The sequence below is a fragment of the Choloepus didactylus genome, chromosome 16, assembly GCF_015220235.1.
Source record: "Choloepus didactylus isolate mChoDid1 chromosome 16, mChoDid1.pri, whole genome shotgun sequence".
Taxonomy (NCBI): domain Eukaryota; kingdom Metazoa; phylum Chordata; class Mammalia; order Pilosa; family Megalonychidae; genus Choloepus; species Choloepus didactylus.
This window is the reverse complement of record NC_051322.1, coordinates 16,160,107-16,174,933: the sequence shown is the minus strand read 5'-3', so window position 1 is coordinate 16,174,933 and position 14,827 is coordinate 16,160,107.

The following is a 14,827-nucleotide window of genomic DNA, read 5'->3' as shown; positions in this document are numbered from 1 at the left end:
TAATAGCAGTAAAATATTCTCCAAATGGATGAATAGGTGAATTTGAAGTCGAATTTCCATCTTTCAGACATGTAGATCTTACTTGGCTATGGATCCCAGCAAATGTTTGCACACTGTCTCAGTTTCCCATGGCAAAATGTCAATGCACCAACAATACACATTCTATACACCTCCCATGAAGACGCTGCAGATTTGTAAAACACTTTTAGTTAAAGATATTTTCTGTGAATGAATTTTAATAATCTGATTCGACTGCATCCCTTGCACCTACACTTTCTTCTCTGAGGGGACCCTACAGTGCAGCAAGAATTATTGGGTGGTGGTGCTGTGGAGGAGCCATGGGGAAGAAGATGAAAAGAAGAAACCAAAGACCAGCTCCATCAGCTTTTCCATTCTGTGCACTCCTTACTGCTCTGTGAAAGTAACCATGATCTAGACTAAACTACTGAGCTGTGAGACTATGGGTGAGCTGTGAGTCTGTTTCTTGGCCACACAATTGAAGAAAGTAAAAATTGCTTCTCTCTTTCACTGGGTTGGCTTGAGGATCTTCTGAGTTAAGGCATAGGAAGGTGCATGTAGATTGTAGGGCACTACAAAAGTGTTGATTTGTGATACCTTGTGGAAATGACCAAGTCTTCAGAAACTGGTATTAGTATCTCTTGGAATTTCAGATATTACTGACTTTTAACTAGAACAGTCGAAGTGCAAAGAAAATTCTGAGTAATTGTAGAGTTTTTGTTATTTGACACACACGGAGGACCCTGTGTGTTCACACACATACACATATAACTTTAATGCACAGTAAAATAGATTTCAGAATAGACTACAAATGGAATAGCCCTAATTTTTACAGATGTCTGTGTAAGGGAGGTAAGATAAAATAAAAGAAAGGTTTCCCAGTTTGGCCAGTGGGCACCATGGCCATTATGTAGTCTTATTGACTCAGCAGCTGTAAGACACTATGGTCTTGGCGATGTAATGCCCTGTGAAAGTTCTGCATCCGGCGTCAAACTCTAAGCGCGCTCTAAAGCAGGCCCTGCGCTTTCCACTGTGAGAGCAGGTCGTGTAATATCGCAACGCACGAAAAAGAAAACAGTTTGACATAGTGTTAAATGCATCTTTATATAGTCCCTTAATTGGTGATATTTGAGCCAAGAAATAGAAGACCGGGTGAAATTTCTACAGTAAAGAGAATATTTAAACGAACAAATCACGTTTCTTGTCTTGGAGACCTCAGAAAATGAAATCTTTCTCTTTTACCTACTTTAATTCACCCTCCTTTACCCGAAAGCTTTTTGCACAAATGATCTCTCATAGAAATACATTAAGATTAGGAATTAATTCAGATCAAAACAGAACTGATTGAAAGCAAATGGTGATTTCAAAAGCCTGTAAACATATTAAGTAGTAGAGTATTCTGTGCAAAAAGGACATGCGATGGCCCCAACATTGGGGAACCCACAATGCATTGCAGAAATAAGTTTGGGTAGAGCGAGTCTTGCTTCTTCAGGGAGCTATAATATATGTCACGTATTTCAAAAGTTGTCTGGGAGATTGTGTAGCTTTGTCAATAGAACTGACTGCGACTGAAATTTAAAGGAGCCCATGTTAACATGAATTTGTGGGTGCTGCAAGATTTCATTCTGGGTTGTGAAAGTTCCTTTGTGCCTTACATTGTCAACAAACGTTCTTGTGGTTTAGTATATAACATCGCAGATAGGCATCTCCCCCCCCTCCCCCCCGGAGTCTTTTGTGTTCAAATAGCAATATTTCTGGCCCTTTAGGAATGACATGTTGTTTGGATTACTGAGCTCCAGAGAAGCCTCTGGACTTGGATGGAAGATTGAGCTTTAGTCCACTATATTTTTGCCAACCTTTTTGAAACCTGGAATGACATTTTTGAACTTGATCGGAGAGCTAACTGGATCCTCGAGGAGAACCTCGCAATACTAATGAATAAATGGTTATGCCTCATTCATTTGCCTCCTGCTGAAATAGAAGCCAGAGACCCAGCTTTAAGAAAATATTATGGAACACAGGTGATTTTTCTTTGCTTAATTCTTTCCTTGACATAGGTAATAATAAATATCGAACTTGCTGATTATTCCCCTCCTATTATGCTTCTGCATGCACGTACGCGCATACACACACAGACATACACACACGCGCACACACACACACACACACACACACGAGTCAGGCTACTGCTTCTGTCCAGTAAGGAAAAATACCACAAGTACAGATGCAGGGTTTGATATGCTTCTGTTACCATAGAATTGTTTTATTTGTGATCATTCAGATGCTATCCATTGATTAAAGTTACTAGTGGCTCAAGCCAGTGAAAACAGGTCTGGATTTGGTTTGCACGCACAAATCTTACATTTTATGTTGCATCTGTCTGTGTGCACACAGAACTTGAACCTGCTATATAGAGACATTTGTTAGAACACTGTGCTAGTGAGCTCATTGATCTATTTCATGTCGGCCGATTAGCTTCATTCTGCACCAAGGGCACAGATTGCACCCCTGACTGTGGTCACTGTCTTGTAAATGTTTGTCATGTGTCACCAGAAGAATCTGGAAATGGAATGTGTCTGGGTCAGCACAATGTCTGGATAGGAAAAATAACTCAAAAGACATCCCTGCTGATTGTGGTTTGGAGGACATGGAGTGTGAAAGCCAGAGGGATATTAGAGAAGCATCTCTTCCCTGTGTTCTCAGAAACATCAATTTTGAAAGTGAAGAATAGCCTATAATGGGTAACACATAATATGCAGAGGCAATATTATGATAGCTACATAATAGATATCAAGTATTTAAGTCTAACATGTTACTCACCACCCAGACACCAACAGTTATTGGAGGATGACAGCCTCAAGTTAGCCTAACTGTGGGAAAATTGGGGATTAGTTCATTTCCCATTTTCAAGGAAGCATTAAAATGTAAATATATTACTCTATCTATTTGTCTATTTGATGGGTCTGTGAAAGTAATATAAACCTATTCTTTGGAAAGCAATAATCACATAGAATCTGTATGACTATTATGTATCATCATAGTAGCATAATATAAATCTTTTGCAGAGCCAATGTTAGAATACGGAGTCAAAGAGCATTTGCAGCTTCATATTTTCAGTGAGAGATCATTGGTATGGAATAGAGTAAATAAAACAATACATTTTTAAGAAAGTACATGTGTATTAAAAGCTGCAAAATCTTTTGATTTTAATTTTTCAATGCAGGTATTCTTCAATGCATTGTGAAAAAAAATTACCATGTATATAACGTCTCATTTTTGCCAAAAGCTCCTGTGATATCTGTAGTAGAATTAAATAAAACCAAAATATTCAACTAATCGGAAATATCGCACATAGCAAGACCTATGATGGGCACAATGGAAGCGAATTTTCCTTATTTAGCAGCATTTATTGTGCGCCCAGTTGATATAGTGTTGTGCTTGATGCCAAGAATCAGAGATAAATTTGGGTAGACCTCTAGGAATAATCAAAATCAGTACACTTCACCCAATCTGTAATAGAGAAATGGGGGTGTGTGAAAAATATTTAAGGTACATTGCCTTTACTGGGTTGACTGGTGTCACCACAAAATATATGCACATGTCCTAATCCCCAGAATCTGTTACCGTGACCTTATTTGGAAAAGGGTCTTTGCAAATGCAACTAAATTAAGGATTTTGAGATGTGATCATCCTGGATTACCTGGGTGGATCCTAAATCCAATAATAGGTGTCTTTATAGTAGACAGAAGAGGGGACGACACAGACAAGAGAAGACCATGTCAAAACGGGGGCAGAGGTGGGAGTGAGGCTGCCACAGGTGAGGATGGCCTGGAAAGAGGCAGGGAAGGCTTCTCTCCCAGAGCCTCCATGGGGAGTGAGGTGCTGTCAACACCTGGATTTCAGACTTCTGGCTTCCAGAGCTGTGAGAGAAGACAGATTTTTTTAATTTTAAGCCACTACGTTTGTGGTATTGGTTATGGCAGTCCTAGGAAAGTAGTACCTGCTCCCACGTTTTCATGCTCACTGAGTTCCTTTGACCACTGGGAGTCTTTAAGGTTGGAAGGTGATGACCCTCTAGTGGTGGAATTTCAGTGACTCTGCGGGCCGGGGGCAGGGTTTGCACTGTGGTTCTGCTTAAGGTCCACAGGCATGGAGGGAACTGATATTTTCATTTACTTTTGTAAAAGCTTTCCTGTTGATTTGATTGGAGTAGGGGAGCCATCTTCTTTAGGGTGTTCATCATGATGTTGATAGTAGCAGTAAGAGTAATGCTAACAGCAGTAAGTTATTATTTATGGGACTCCTGTACATGCCAGTACTTTTCTTAATCATCACAATAACCCTATGAGGTAGTTGCTATTCTTTTTAGAGATGAAAAAACTGAAGGATAGAGAGATTAAATAATTTTCTCTATAGCCACAGAAAGAATGAGGGAGCTGGTATAGAGAGGGCTAAGTAGTGCCCTCAGTGTGAGTCGCTAGAGGGTGGGGGACCCCCATGCTCAGGAGGAGTACTGGCTATTCTATGCTCCCTTGAGTTACTATTTCTATAAAAAATTTCATTCTATGCAATTTTATTCTCTTCCTTTGCATCTGCTCATTCTTTATCAAATATCTCCCATCTTAAAATAAAAATCAACCACTAGCCATGAAGTCTCCCACTGGTTATTATCAACCTATCATAAGGCTTCTTAAAAGACTAGGCACCACTGATATCTGCATGTCTATTCAACTGTATATTAAGCAGACTCATTTTGATATACAAAATGACAGTCTTATTTGGTTCAATTTAATGTTTTTCAACCCACTGCAGACAGTCTGCTCAGCTGTCGTTTCTGAATCTACTCTTGAAAGGTGCACAGGTAATATCTAACGACCAAATGAAATAGCCATTTTTCAGTCCTCCTTATATTCAGAATAGTTGTAGGTAATAATAGCAGGTAACACTTGCTGAGTGTTTTCTGTGTAATCAGCATAGGCCTAAGTATTTCAATCCCTCTGAGAAGACAGGACATTGCTTTTGCCCAGTTAACAGAGGATGGGACTGCAGCCTGGAGAGTTGGCGTACATTTCCCCCCACAACCAGCAAAGCTGGGGTTCAAAGACTGGTTCATTTCATTCTGTAACTCTTTACAGTGATGATATAAACTCTCTGGTTTTGGACACAATGGAGCAGTCCATTCTTGATTCTTCCTCTCCTGACACACCCTGTTCTCCTTTGTCCTTTGGTCAATCTTCCCATTCTCTTGCCAGCTCTCCTTGTCTCTGCCTAACTTTTAAGTGTCATTCTTCCCCAAGGTTTTTAATTTGGCCCTCTTCTCATCTTACCTTGTTTCTTCTAACATCTTAAAACTTTTTTACACTTGTCTATTATCCCTTATAATATGATGATTCTCAAATCTCTACACAGAATTCTCTGCTGAGCTTCAGATGAAGTTCAGGCATTGCTCCTGGAGCTTAAACCTCTCAAGCTCAATACACACATCTATTCATTCCCCCCAAACTCCTCCCCCTTTATATTTCCTATTTTGACTGAAATGCGACCCCTGATGAATCATGAAAGCCAGGATTGAGTCACAGAGCTATTTGAGATTCCCCCGATCTACCACATTTCCTCTGCTTCATCACAAGCAATGATCACTAAGTCCTATAGCCACTGCCTCCATAATTACACTCACATCTATCTCCTTTTCTCCATCCCCAATAAAACTGTGTTGTTTGAACCCTCAGCAGCTGCTGTATGGACCTTATGACTAGCCTTCCTATTCTTGGTGTGTTCCCTTGGGCAGTCTGCCCCGACTTAGATCACCCTCTCAGGAGAGCTCCATTGGAAGGGCTAGAGGTGAGGCAGCTTGAGCTTATACCTATTCCAGGCAGCTAGTTCTGCTGTGCTCCTACCTACTGTAGCATGGCTGATATTCAATTAATATTTGTTGATTAAATACATTAAACCACATTATCTTTATCAAATTAGAAAGTCCTTCACCATATTATAAGACATTTTCCATTATCACAATAAATATTTGGAGAAGGATTTGTATCTGTATTTTACATATAAGGAAATAGAGGCCCAAGATGCTTAAGAGGTTTGCTCAGTTATGCAGTGAACTGCAGACATGGGATTAAACTGAGATTTTCCTGATTTATGGATTGGTTCTCTTCTCACTCTTCGTCCATCTCTGTTGAAAGAAACCTACACCTTCAGAAGGAACTCGTTCTCTATCAGGGTTTATTAATGATGACCAATTCACAATGCATTTGGTATTAATGAAGTCTTTTTATTTAGGTAAACCTTGAAGGTTTTAGCACTGCCTACCACCGACATCAGGCCCCTAAATACCGCAGGCATTCTTTGACCAGAGTCTTCCTTTCCTAGAATTTTTATGGCCATGCTGAGCAAGGATGTAAATTTAAAATTTAGATTTATCCTAGATTATTAATGCTTTCTTGATGCCAATGTAAACTAGAACGTGATTTGACAATGGAACTGCATACCCATTTGGCACGGTTCAGGAAGAACTCAGCAATGACAAGTTTAGGCTGTGATGTTTGCTTGTCTTTGTTTCAGCTTTCTACTGGCATTTTTACACTTTGATTCCCACCACTAACTCTATTCTAGGCTTGCAGGAGTGTTCTGCTTCCAGTTTATGATCCCATCCCATTTGTGGACAATAAGTCTTTCTTGATACTCAGGAGAGCAGAGAGACATTGGCAGCCACTTTCAAAGTGAACCTTACTAACTAGTGAATTGAGTAGGAAATACAGAAAATAAAAATACATCACAGTGAGCACTTTTCTGAAGATAAGTGTAAATAAGAAATAATTTCTCTTGGTTTAAAAAGTATCATAGGCTTTAGTTTGAACAAGATTGTGATTCTGCCAGTTAAAGATTGTGTGACTTTGGGCAATTCACTAGAGTCTCTATGCCTTCCTTCCTTTATCATTAGAAATAGCCATCCTTTTAGTGAAAAGCTGCAGTGATGATTAATAAAAGAATCAATTTAAAGCACTTACCTTGGTTCCTGGCAGATTATAGCTATTCTATATTCATGGTAGAGTGATGGGAATGGGAGACATTTAGTTACGTTCAGAAATGAAGACATTGAATAACTATTGCTAAATCCCACAGATAACTTTCTAATAATTAAAGCCATCAGGCAATGGAAATATTTTTTGTACTATAGTGAGCAAGCTGATAGCTGGAAGGAGCTTTACTATGTTTGAAGCGAGAGAGATACTATAGAGAAGATTCTTTCAATTAGGTGAAAAAATTAGCAGGATGACCTTTGAGGTTCCTTTCAAATCTAATATTCTTTGACTCTAAAATTGGAACTCTCACTACCTGGGGTAACACGTACATCTATTAGTCATTGACATCATTGTGTGGTTGAACTTACCAGTCTCTTGGAGTGCTGACAGAGATGGGGTTGATCAGGAAGAGGAGAGCTGGGGAGCTAGGGATGGAAAGTGTCAATGAGAAGGAAGACCTCATTCCCTGGAAAGGAGATGGCTGTAGCTGCTGAAAAGGAACTTTGCTTATTTACTTTGCTTGGGTGAGTCCTTGCTTTGTCTTGGTTATATTTAATTAGAATATATAAATTAGTAATGGTCCATGAAAACTTGCAGCCTCTGAAATATAATTGGGAGATAAACATTGTCTCTTCACCCAGTTTCCCATCTCCCAGTAGCTCTGCATCTATTTTCTCTGCTGAGGGAGAATTTGCTGCTTTAGCTGTTTGGAGAGCTCATCAACTTTAAGACTGTTCTGGAACCTCTGGAGTCTGCCATTTAGACCAAGTGGGTGCAAGGAGAATAGGAGGTTGGATTCTCTCCCAGCTGGGGTCAGTTCCCTTGAGGGAGATCCCAAAATAAACTCTTGTTTCGAAGCACTCATGGGAATCCTCTGTGAAGACCTGATTAGACCTGGTTCAATAAAAGCTACCGATGTCCATCAGGATCCTTAGGGACCCTCTTATTTGAGAGCTTGTAAAACTAGGATTCATCTACAATATTCTGCATCAGAGGCAAACTGTGGTCTAGCTGATGACACTTGAGACCCCTCTCTGCTTGCACCTCTAAAATGCTTTGTTTTGTCATTATATCTTAAATGACAAAATACCACACAGTTGGCTTAATGAACAGGAATTCATTGTCTCAGAGTTTGGGAAGCTAGAAGTCCAACATCAAGGTATTGGGATGGCTTGTGCTTTTCTCCTGGAATCTAGCATTCCAGCAATCCTCTTTTACATGGTGATCTCTCTCTCTTTGTGTCCGATCCTCTGGCTTCTACTGATTGACTGCACTCAAATTTCCTTTGCTTTGTCATATGGATTACGGCTCACCTTGATTCAATTGGACCTCATCCAATTAGGATATTTGAAGGTCCTATTCACAAATAAGTCCACATGTTAACTAACAATAACATCTTTAATGTACCTATTTACAAATGACTTCATTTTGTGGGGGACATTATTCAATCCGCATCAGATGCCAAGTTGTCCTGGAATCAGAGCATCTGTATGAATATGCTGGGAACAAAAGCCTGTGGACAGTTAGCTATGAATGATCTTCAAATATTTGAAGACTGAAAGTGAGTACTGGGCATATTTACTGAACACCTATATATTAATATATAGGTCAAACAGGGTATTTTGATATAGCTTTTGGGGTGAATGTTCCCTTTTGCAACAAGATCCTGATGAGGGTGAGACATGGTGGTGCTAATGGGGAGCAAGTGTGTAAACCTCCCAATAGAGTGAAGAATGGGCTAGCCCTCTGGAGCAGACCTAGGTGGAGTAAGGTGAGTCAAAAGAGCTTAGCAAGAATACCACTGACAGGCACTAGCTATATCACATCTCATTAATTCAATCCCACCAAGGCCTTAAAGACTATACTGTACTACAATCTAATGAGAGGGAGCATTTGTGTGTGTGTGCATCTGTGTGCATGTGCATGTTTCGGGGGGAAGGATTTACAGTATCTTGAGATGCATTGCTTTGATTTCTGTCTCTTGTCTGCTACTTGACATCTGTGTGATTTTAGGAAAATTATTTAACTTCTGAGTCAATTTTTTCATGGAGATGATAGTTGTTATGAGTATTAAAGCAGCTAATGCATGTAAAACTTTTAGAACAGTGTATGGACAAGTGCCCAATATATATTCATTATTATATGAACCTTATTTTCGTTTGCTAAAGCTGTTGAAATGCAGTTACCATAAAATGGCTTGGCTTTTACGATGGGAATTTATTAGTTTACGAGCTTACAGTTCTGAGGCCATGGAAATGTCCAGATCTAGGCATCAAAAGGTGATGCTTTCTCCCTGAAGACGGGCTACTGGTGATATTGGACTCCTCTGTCACATGGCCAGACACATGGCATCGTCTCTTTCCTTTCTCTTCTGGGTTTCTTTGCTTTCAGCTTCTGGTTGCTCTGCCTGTGCCTTTCTCTCTCAGCTCCTCTGTCTTTCTCTCTGAATTTCATCCTCCTATAAAGGACTCCAGAAAGAGGAATAAGACCCACCTGGGGCATGCCTCAACTGAAATTAACTAATCAGAAGGTTCCACTCACAATTTATTTATACCCACAGGAATGGATTAGCTTTAAGAACATGGTCTTCTGGGATCCACTCAGCTTCCAATGACCACAGATATTATTATACTGAAATATTCATATATATTTAATTAATATAATAACATTTTTGCTTTCTTTCTTTTTCCCTGCTTTCCCTTCTTCCTTTCCCCATTCCTCTTTCTCCCTTCCCTCCCTCTCTCCCTTCCTTCTTTCCTTTCTTTCATCTGTTTCCATTTTACTAAAACAAATGGAGAAGCTAAAGCTTAAATGGCATAGTTTCATGAGGGTCATATAGTTATTAATGGCAGACCAAGGATTTGAATTAAGTTGTTTACAATGCTAATGAAAAAGCTCTTTTCAAAATTTCATTGCTCGTTTTCCCTTTTAATAAATAATGGAACTCACTTTGAAATCCAGATTATTGTGTGTGGGCTTAATTCATTGATTTTTTTTTAATTCAATAAATGTTTATTGAGAATCCATTATATGCCTGACATTGACAGGTATAGGGAACACCATTATAGTCTAAGGAAGACATGGTAATGTATTAAATTGTAGGATGTAGGACAGAAACAAATAAGAATCAGTTTCAGAAACCTGAAATTTAATAGAGTGAAAAAGCATCCCATTGCTAGAGAAGCCTGCCTTAGAGTTTTAGGGCTTTGTTATAAAGACTGATTTTCCTTGCCTCACAAAAACCCATCTGTGCATTTTGATCTTGTCTTTATTCCCACCACCTCCTCCCCTCCACTCAACACCACTTCAATGTTTGAAAGAAAATAATTCGCACAATCGTTACTTCTGGTTGCCCAGAGCAGTGTCTCATGGAGGGAGGTGATAAATGGAGAACAGTGAGAAGGAAAACAGCTCTTTACTAAACTCTGCTCCTTCCCTTAACCCTTACCAAGCAGACCACTGCTTAACTAACCAACTAGCACTCGTCATACTAACTCAAGTGTCCCAGTGCCCATCCATAGGCTCTATTTTATTTGTATTTTCTTTGCTAAGCAACAAGCTTGGGAGTTTGAGGGGTCTGTGTGGCATGCAAATGAAACCATGAGTCATTTTTAGATTCTGCTTGGGCTTGATGCTAGGAGAGCAGTTTCAGTGCTGTCATCTCTGCTGACAGATATCAAACCTCAGATGTCAAGGAAGAGTCTCAATCTAATTCAGAAAAATTGGCTATTTGCTTCCTGGCTCTACTGATTTATATCTGTTTGTTTGATACATCTGGGATGATGTAAAGGCTGTTGCTATTTTCACCTCACAGACCTTGAGGTTAATTAGTCTCACAGGACATATGTATTTGAAGATACTGTTCTGTGTGTAGTTAGAGCTACAGAGTCCCAGGTGCAAAGAACGCTGATGCAGCAAAAGTAGAAAGGGGGTTGGGGGTGGGGGGACATGCCAGGGCAGAGAGAAGGGGAAATTGCTACTGTATTAAACTCTCTTCTCTACCGAAATCCAGAGGGAGAGCTCCTCTAAGTCAAAAGGTGCCCTTGTGAAGTCTCCTCCTCATCTTGAATAGGGCCCCTAGAAATTTGCTTGTACCTGTGATTCCTGGGGTGCCCTAGGCTGGTCCCCCAGGCACAGAGCCCAAGCCTGCTGGCCTGTCCCTTGTGACTGGGGATCCCCACCCTCTGTAGGAGGACAGGCACAGGAAAGAGAGGACCAGCAAACCTGACCAGCTGCAGGAAGGGATTTTGATCACCTCCTCTTCCCCCTGTTGGTAAGGGAGGGGTTCCTGCCCTAGGGCTATGCAGATGCCCAAACACGTGACCCCTGGCAATGGACAGATGAGGAAGATGACAGTTTATTAATCAGGTACAGTCACAGCCTGGGGGACCCACACATCCTGCAGGACCACACAGGGGTTGCACTTGGGAGTGGGGTGAAGAGGCAGGGGCTTTTTAGAATCATGAGGGAGTGGAGCCCTCTGGTTCCCACAGGAGGATGTGATTGGCTTGCTGGGATAATTCCACTGGCTGTCCGGGAACTGCAGCCCACTACTGAGGGAGAAGCAGGCACCGTGCTTTGTTCCACTAATAAGGAGGGTTGCTTGGCTGGGGGACCTCCTCCACAGGAGCAGAGTGGGCAGGGAGCTGTGTGGTTGGGCCGTCCGAGGTCACTAGAAAATAAATTCCTGTTCTTTAAGCCAACCCATTGTGGGGTACTTGTTAAAGCAGCCTTGGCACTCTAAGATGGTAGCCAAAGAGCTCACAGTTCTTGATAAACTGTACTTAGCCTGTTTCGATTTCCATAGTGTCTCCTACCTTTGGGCAGCATGGCATTTCCCTTCCCCATGTGCACCAAACATTCGGAGCTCGTGTAGCTGTAACTCTGAGGTGATCAGAAAGAGACGGTGTTTTTCAGAGGCTTTCTGGAAAGTGTGTGGCAGTCCCTTCTTGCAACACCAATGTATCTGTCTTCACCTGACACAAATATGTTATGGAGAATGGAGGCACTGTTTGGGCAGACAGCCAGGACCCTAGTGGCCTAAAAGTGAAAAGATTCGAAACCTGCTTGTTCTAGTTTGCTAATGCTGCGGAATGCAAAACACCAGAGATGGATTGGCTTTTATCAAAAGGGGATTTATTTGGCTATACAGTTACAGTCTTAAGGCCATAAAGTGTCCAAGGTAACACATCAGTAATCAAGTACCTTCACTGGAGGATGGCAAATGGCGTCCAGAAAACCTCTGTTAGCTGGGAAGGCACGTGGCTGGCGTCTGCTCCAAAGTTCTGGTTTCAAAATGGCTTTCTCCCAGGACATTCCTCTCTAGCAAGCTTGCTCTTCTTCAAAACGTCACTAATAGCTGCACTCCCTTAGTCTCTTTGAGCCAGCTCATTTATATGGCTCCACTGATCAAGGCCCACCCCGAATGAGTGGGGCCACACCTCCATGGGAGTATCCCACCAGAGTCACCTCCCACAGCTGGGTGGGGCACATCTCCATGCAAACAACCTAATCCAAACATTCCAACTTAATCCCCACTATTCTGTCTGCCCCACAAGATTGCACCAAAGAATATGGCTTTTTCTGGGGGACATAATACCTTCAAACCGGCACACTGCTGCATAGGTGGTGTTCTAGTTTGCTAATGCTGCCGAATGCAAAACACCAGAGATGGACTGGCTTTTATAAAAGGGGGTTTATTTGGTTACACAGTTACAGTCTTAAGGCCATAAAGTGTCCATCAACAAAGGGTACCTTCACTGGAGAAAGGCCACTGGCATCTGGAAAACCTCTGTTAGCTAGGAAGGCATGTGGTTGGCATCTGCTTTCTCTCAGGTTCTGTTTCAGAATGGTGTTCTCCGAAATATCTGCATCAGTTTCCAATGGCCATCTTCAAAATGTCTCTCTCAGCTCCAGCTCGCTGTGAGCTCCTTCTGTCTGAGCTTATATAGTGCTCCAGTAAACTAAACAAGGCCCATGCTGAATGGGCAGGGCCACACCTCCATGGAAATTATCCAATCAGAGTTATCACCTACAGTTGGGTGGGTCACTTCTCCATGGACACTGAAACAATAGGTTCCAACCCAATCCACACAAATACGTCTGCCCCCACAAGATGCATTAAAGAATATGGCTTTTTCTGGGGGACATAATATATACAAACCAGCACAGGTGGTGCTTTAGTTTGCCCACTGCTAAGATGAATATCACACAATAGGTTGACTTAAACAACAGGAATTTACCGGCTCACAGTTTCAGAAGCTAGAAGGCCTGCTTTCTCCTGCTATTGACAGCATCTGACTGGCTGGCAACTCCTGGGGCTCCTTGGCTTTTCTGTCATGTGGCAATATTCTTTTCTTTCTCTTCCAGATCCCTGTTGACTGCCTGCTTCTGGTTCCAAACTGAGGTTTTCTCTTTTATATGGTCTCCAGTAACAGGATTAAGACCAATCCTGATTCACCTGGCCACACCTTAACTAAAAATAGCATCTTCAAATTGTCCTATTTACAGTGGGTTCACCCCCACAAGAAAGCAGATTAAAATTAAGAACATGTCAAAATTGGGGTACATAATTCAGTTTATCACAGTAGGAAAGTATATTTGCTTAAAAATAACAGTACCATATTACTGATTCATAACAACTTGGGATTCCTTATGACTCCTAGGTTTTTTAAGAATATATTTATGATTTTACTGTATGCCTGAGAGACTCTGATAGAGATTGCTATTCTTTGTTTGGCAAATATTTTAATAGGACATTTGGCTATACCTAATTTGGATGGGAAAGGTTGAGATAAAGTTTGCATAATAACAGTGTTATCATTTTTGATGTGTTTTTTGTTCTCTTAAAACCATGAAATGTACAAACATCAACAAAAGTACATAAAATATTAAATAACTGTGATAGTTAAGTTTATGTGTCAACTTGGCCAGGTGATGTTGCCCAGGTGTCTGGTCAAGCAAGCACTGGCCTAACCATTACTGCAAGGACATTTGTGGCTGAATGTACCTTTGTGTATTTCCAGAAACTTTCCCAACGGGACTGGATTTATCTCTGTCAATGTGGTATATGACTTGAATAATTTTATTTGCATATTAATGAAAAGGATGATGCCAGAAAGCTGGAAACCTTGTGGTGCACATTGGGATTACAAGGATGAGAGCAAGGTGGCTGAGTCAGGACACAGGAAGTTCATGACTTTCTCTGAAGATAATGGAGGTGGTGGGTGGACTAGCAGGAAAGAGAAGAAGCACTAAAGCAGGTGTTGAAAACCTCAAATGCCTACAGAAAACAGCAGGTAATCTAAATGAGTAAAGCATATCAGGATAAGGAAAGCAACAGCAGAAGCCTGATGATAAATGGCTGTGGACTGTGGCCCCAGTGGGAGCCAGGGGTGGTCAGTACTGAGAGCTGTGGCTGCCCGGAGCTCACAGGCCTCCTTCTAAGGGAGAGTTGCCACTGGCTTCCAAAGGAGCATCCCATGTGGGAAATGCGGGGCTGATGTGGCTGGGAATTCCGACTTTTCAAGAAAAGCTGAGAATCCAGATTTTTAGGAGAACTATCTCAATTATCAGTTGTTGGGAATTGATTCAGTAAAAACAACAAACAAACAAACAAAAAAACATGGAAAATCACCCTATGGGCAAAAGAAAGCATGTGTGTCAGCTGGATTCCATTCTGGAACTCCAGTTTGTGCCCTCTGGACCAAAGCAAGCAGACTAAAGAATTGGGCAGCTCTAGGTGTGGTGGCAATGAGGGGCACTGGAAAGCTCAAAGTGCC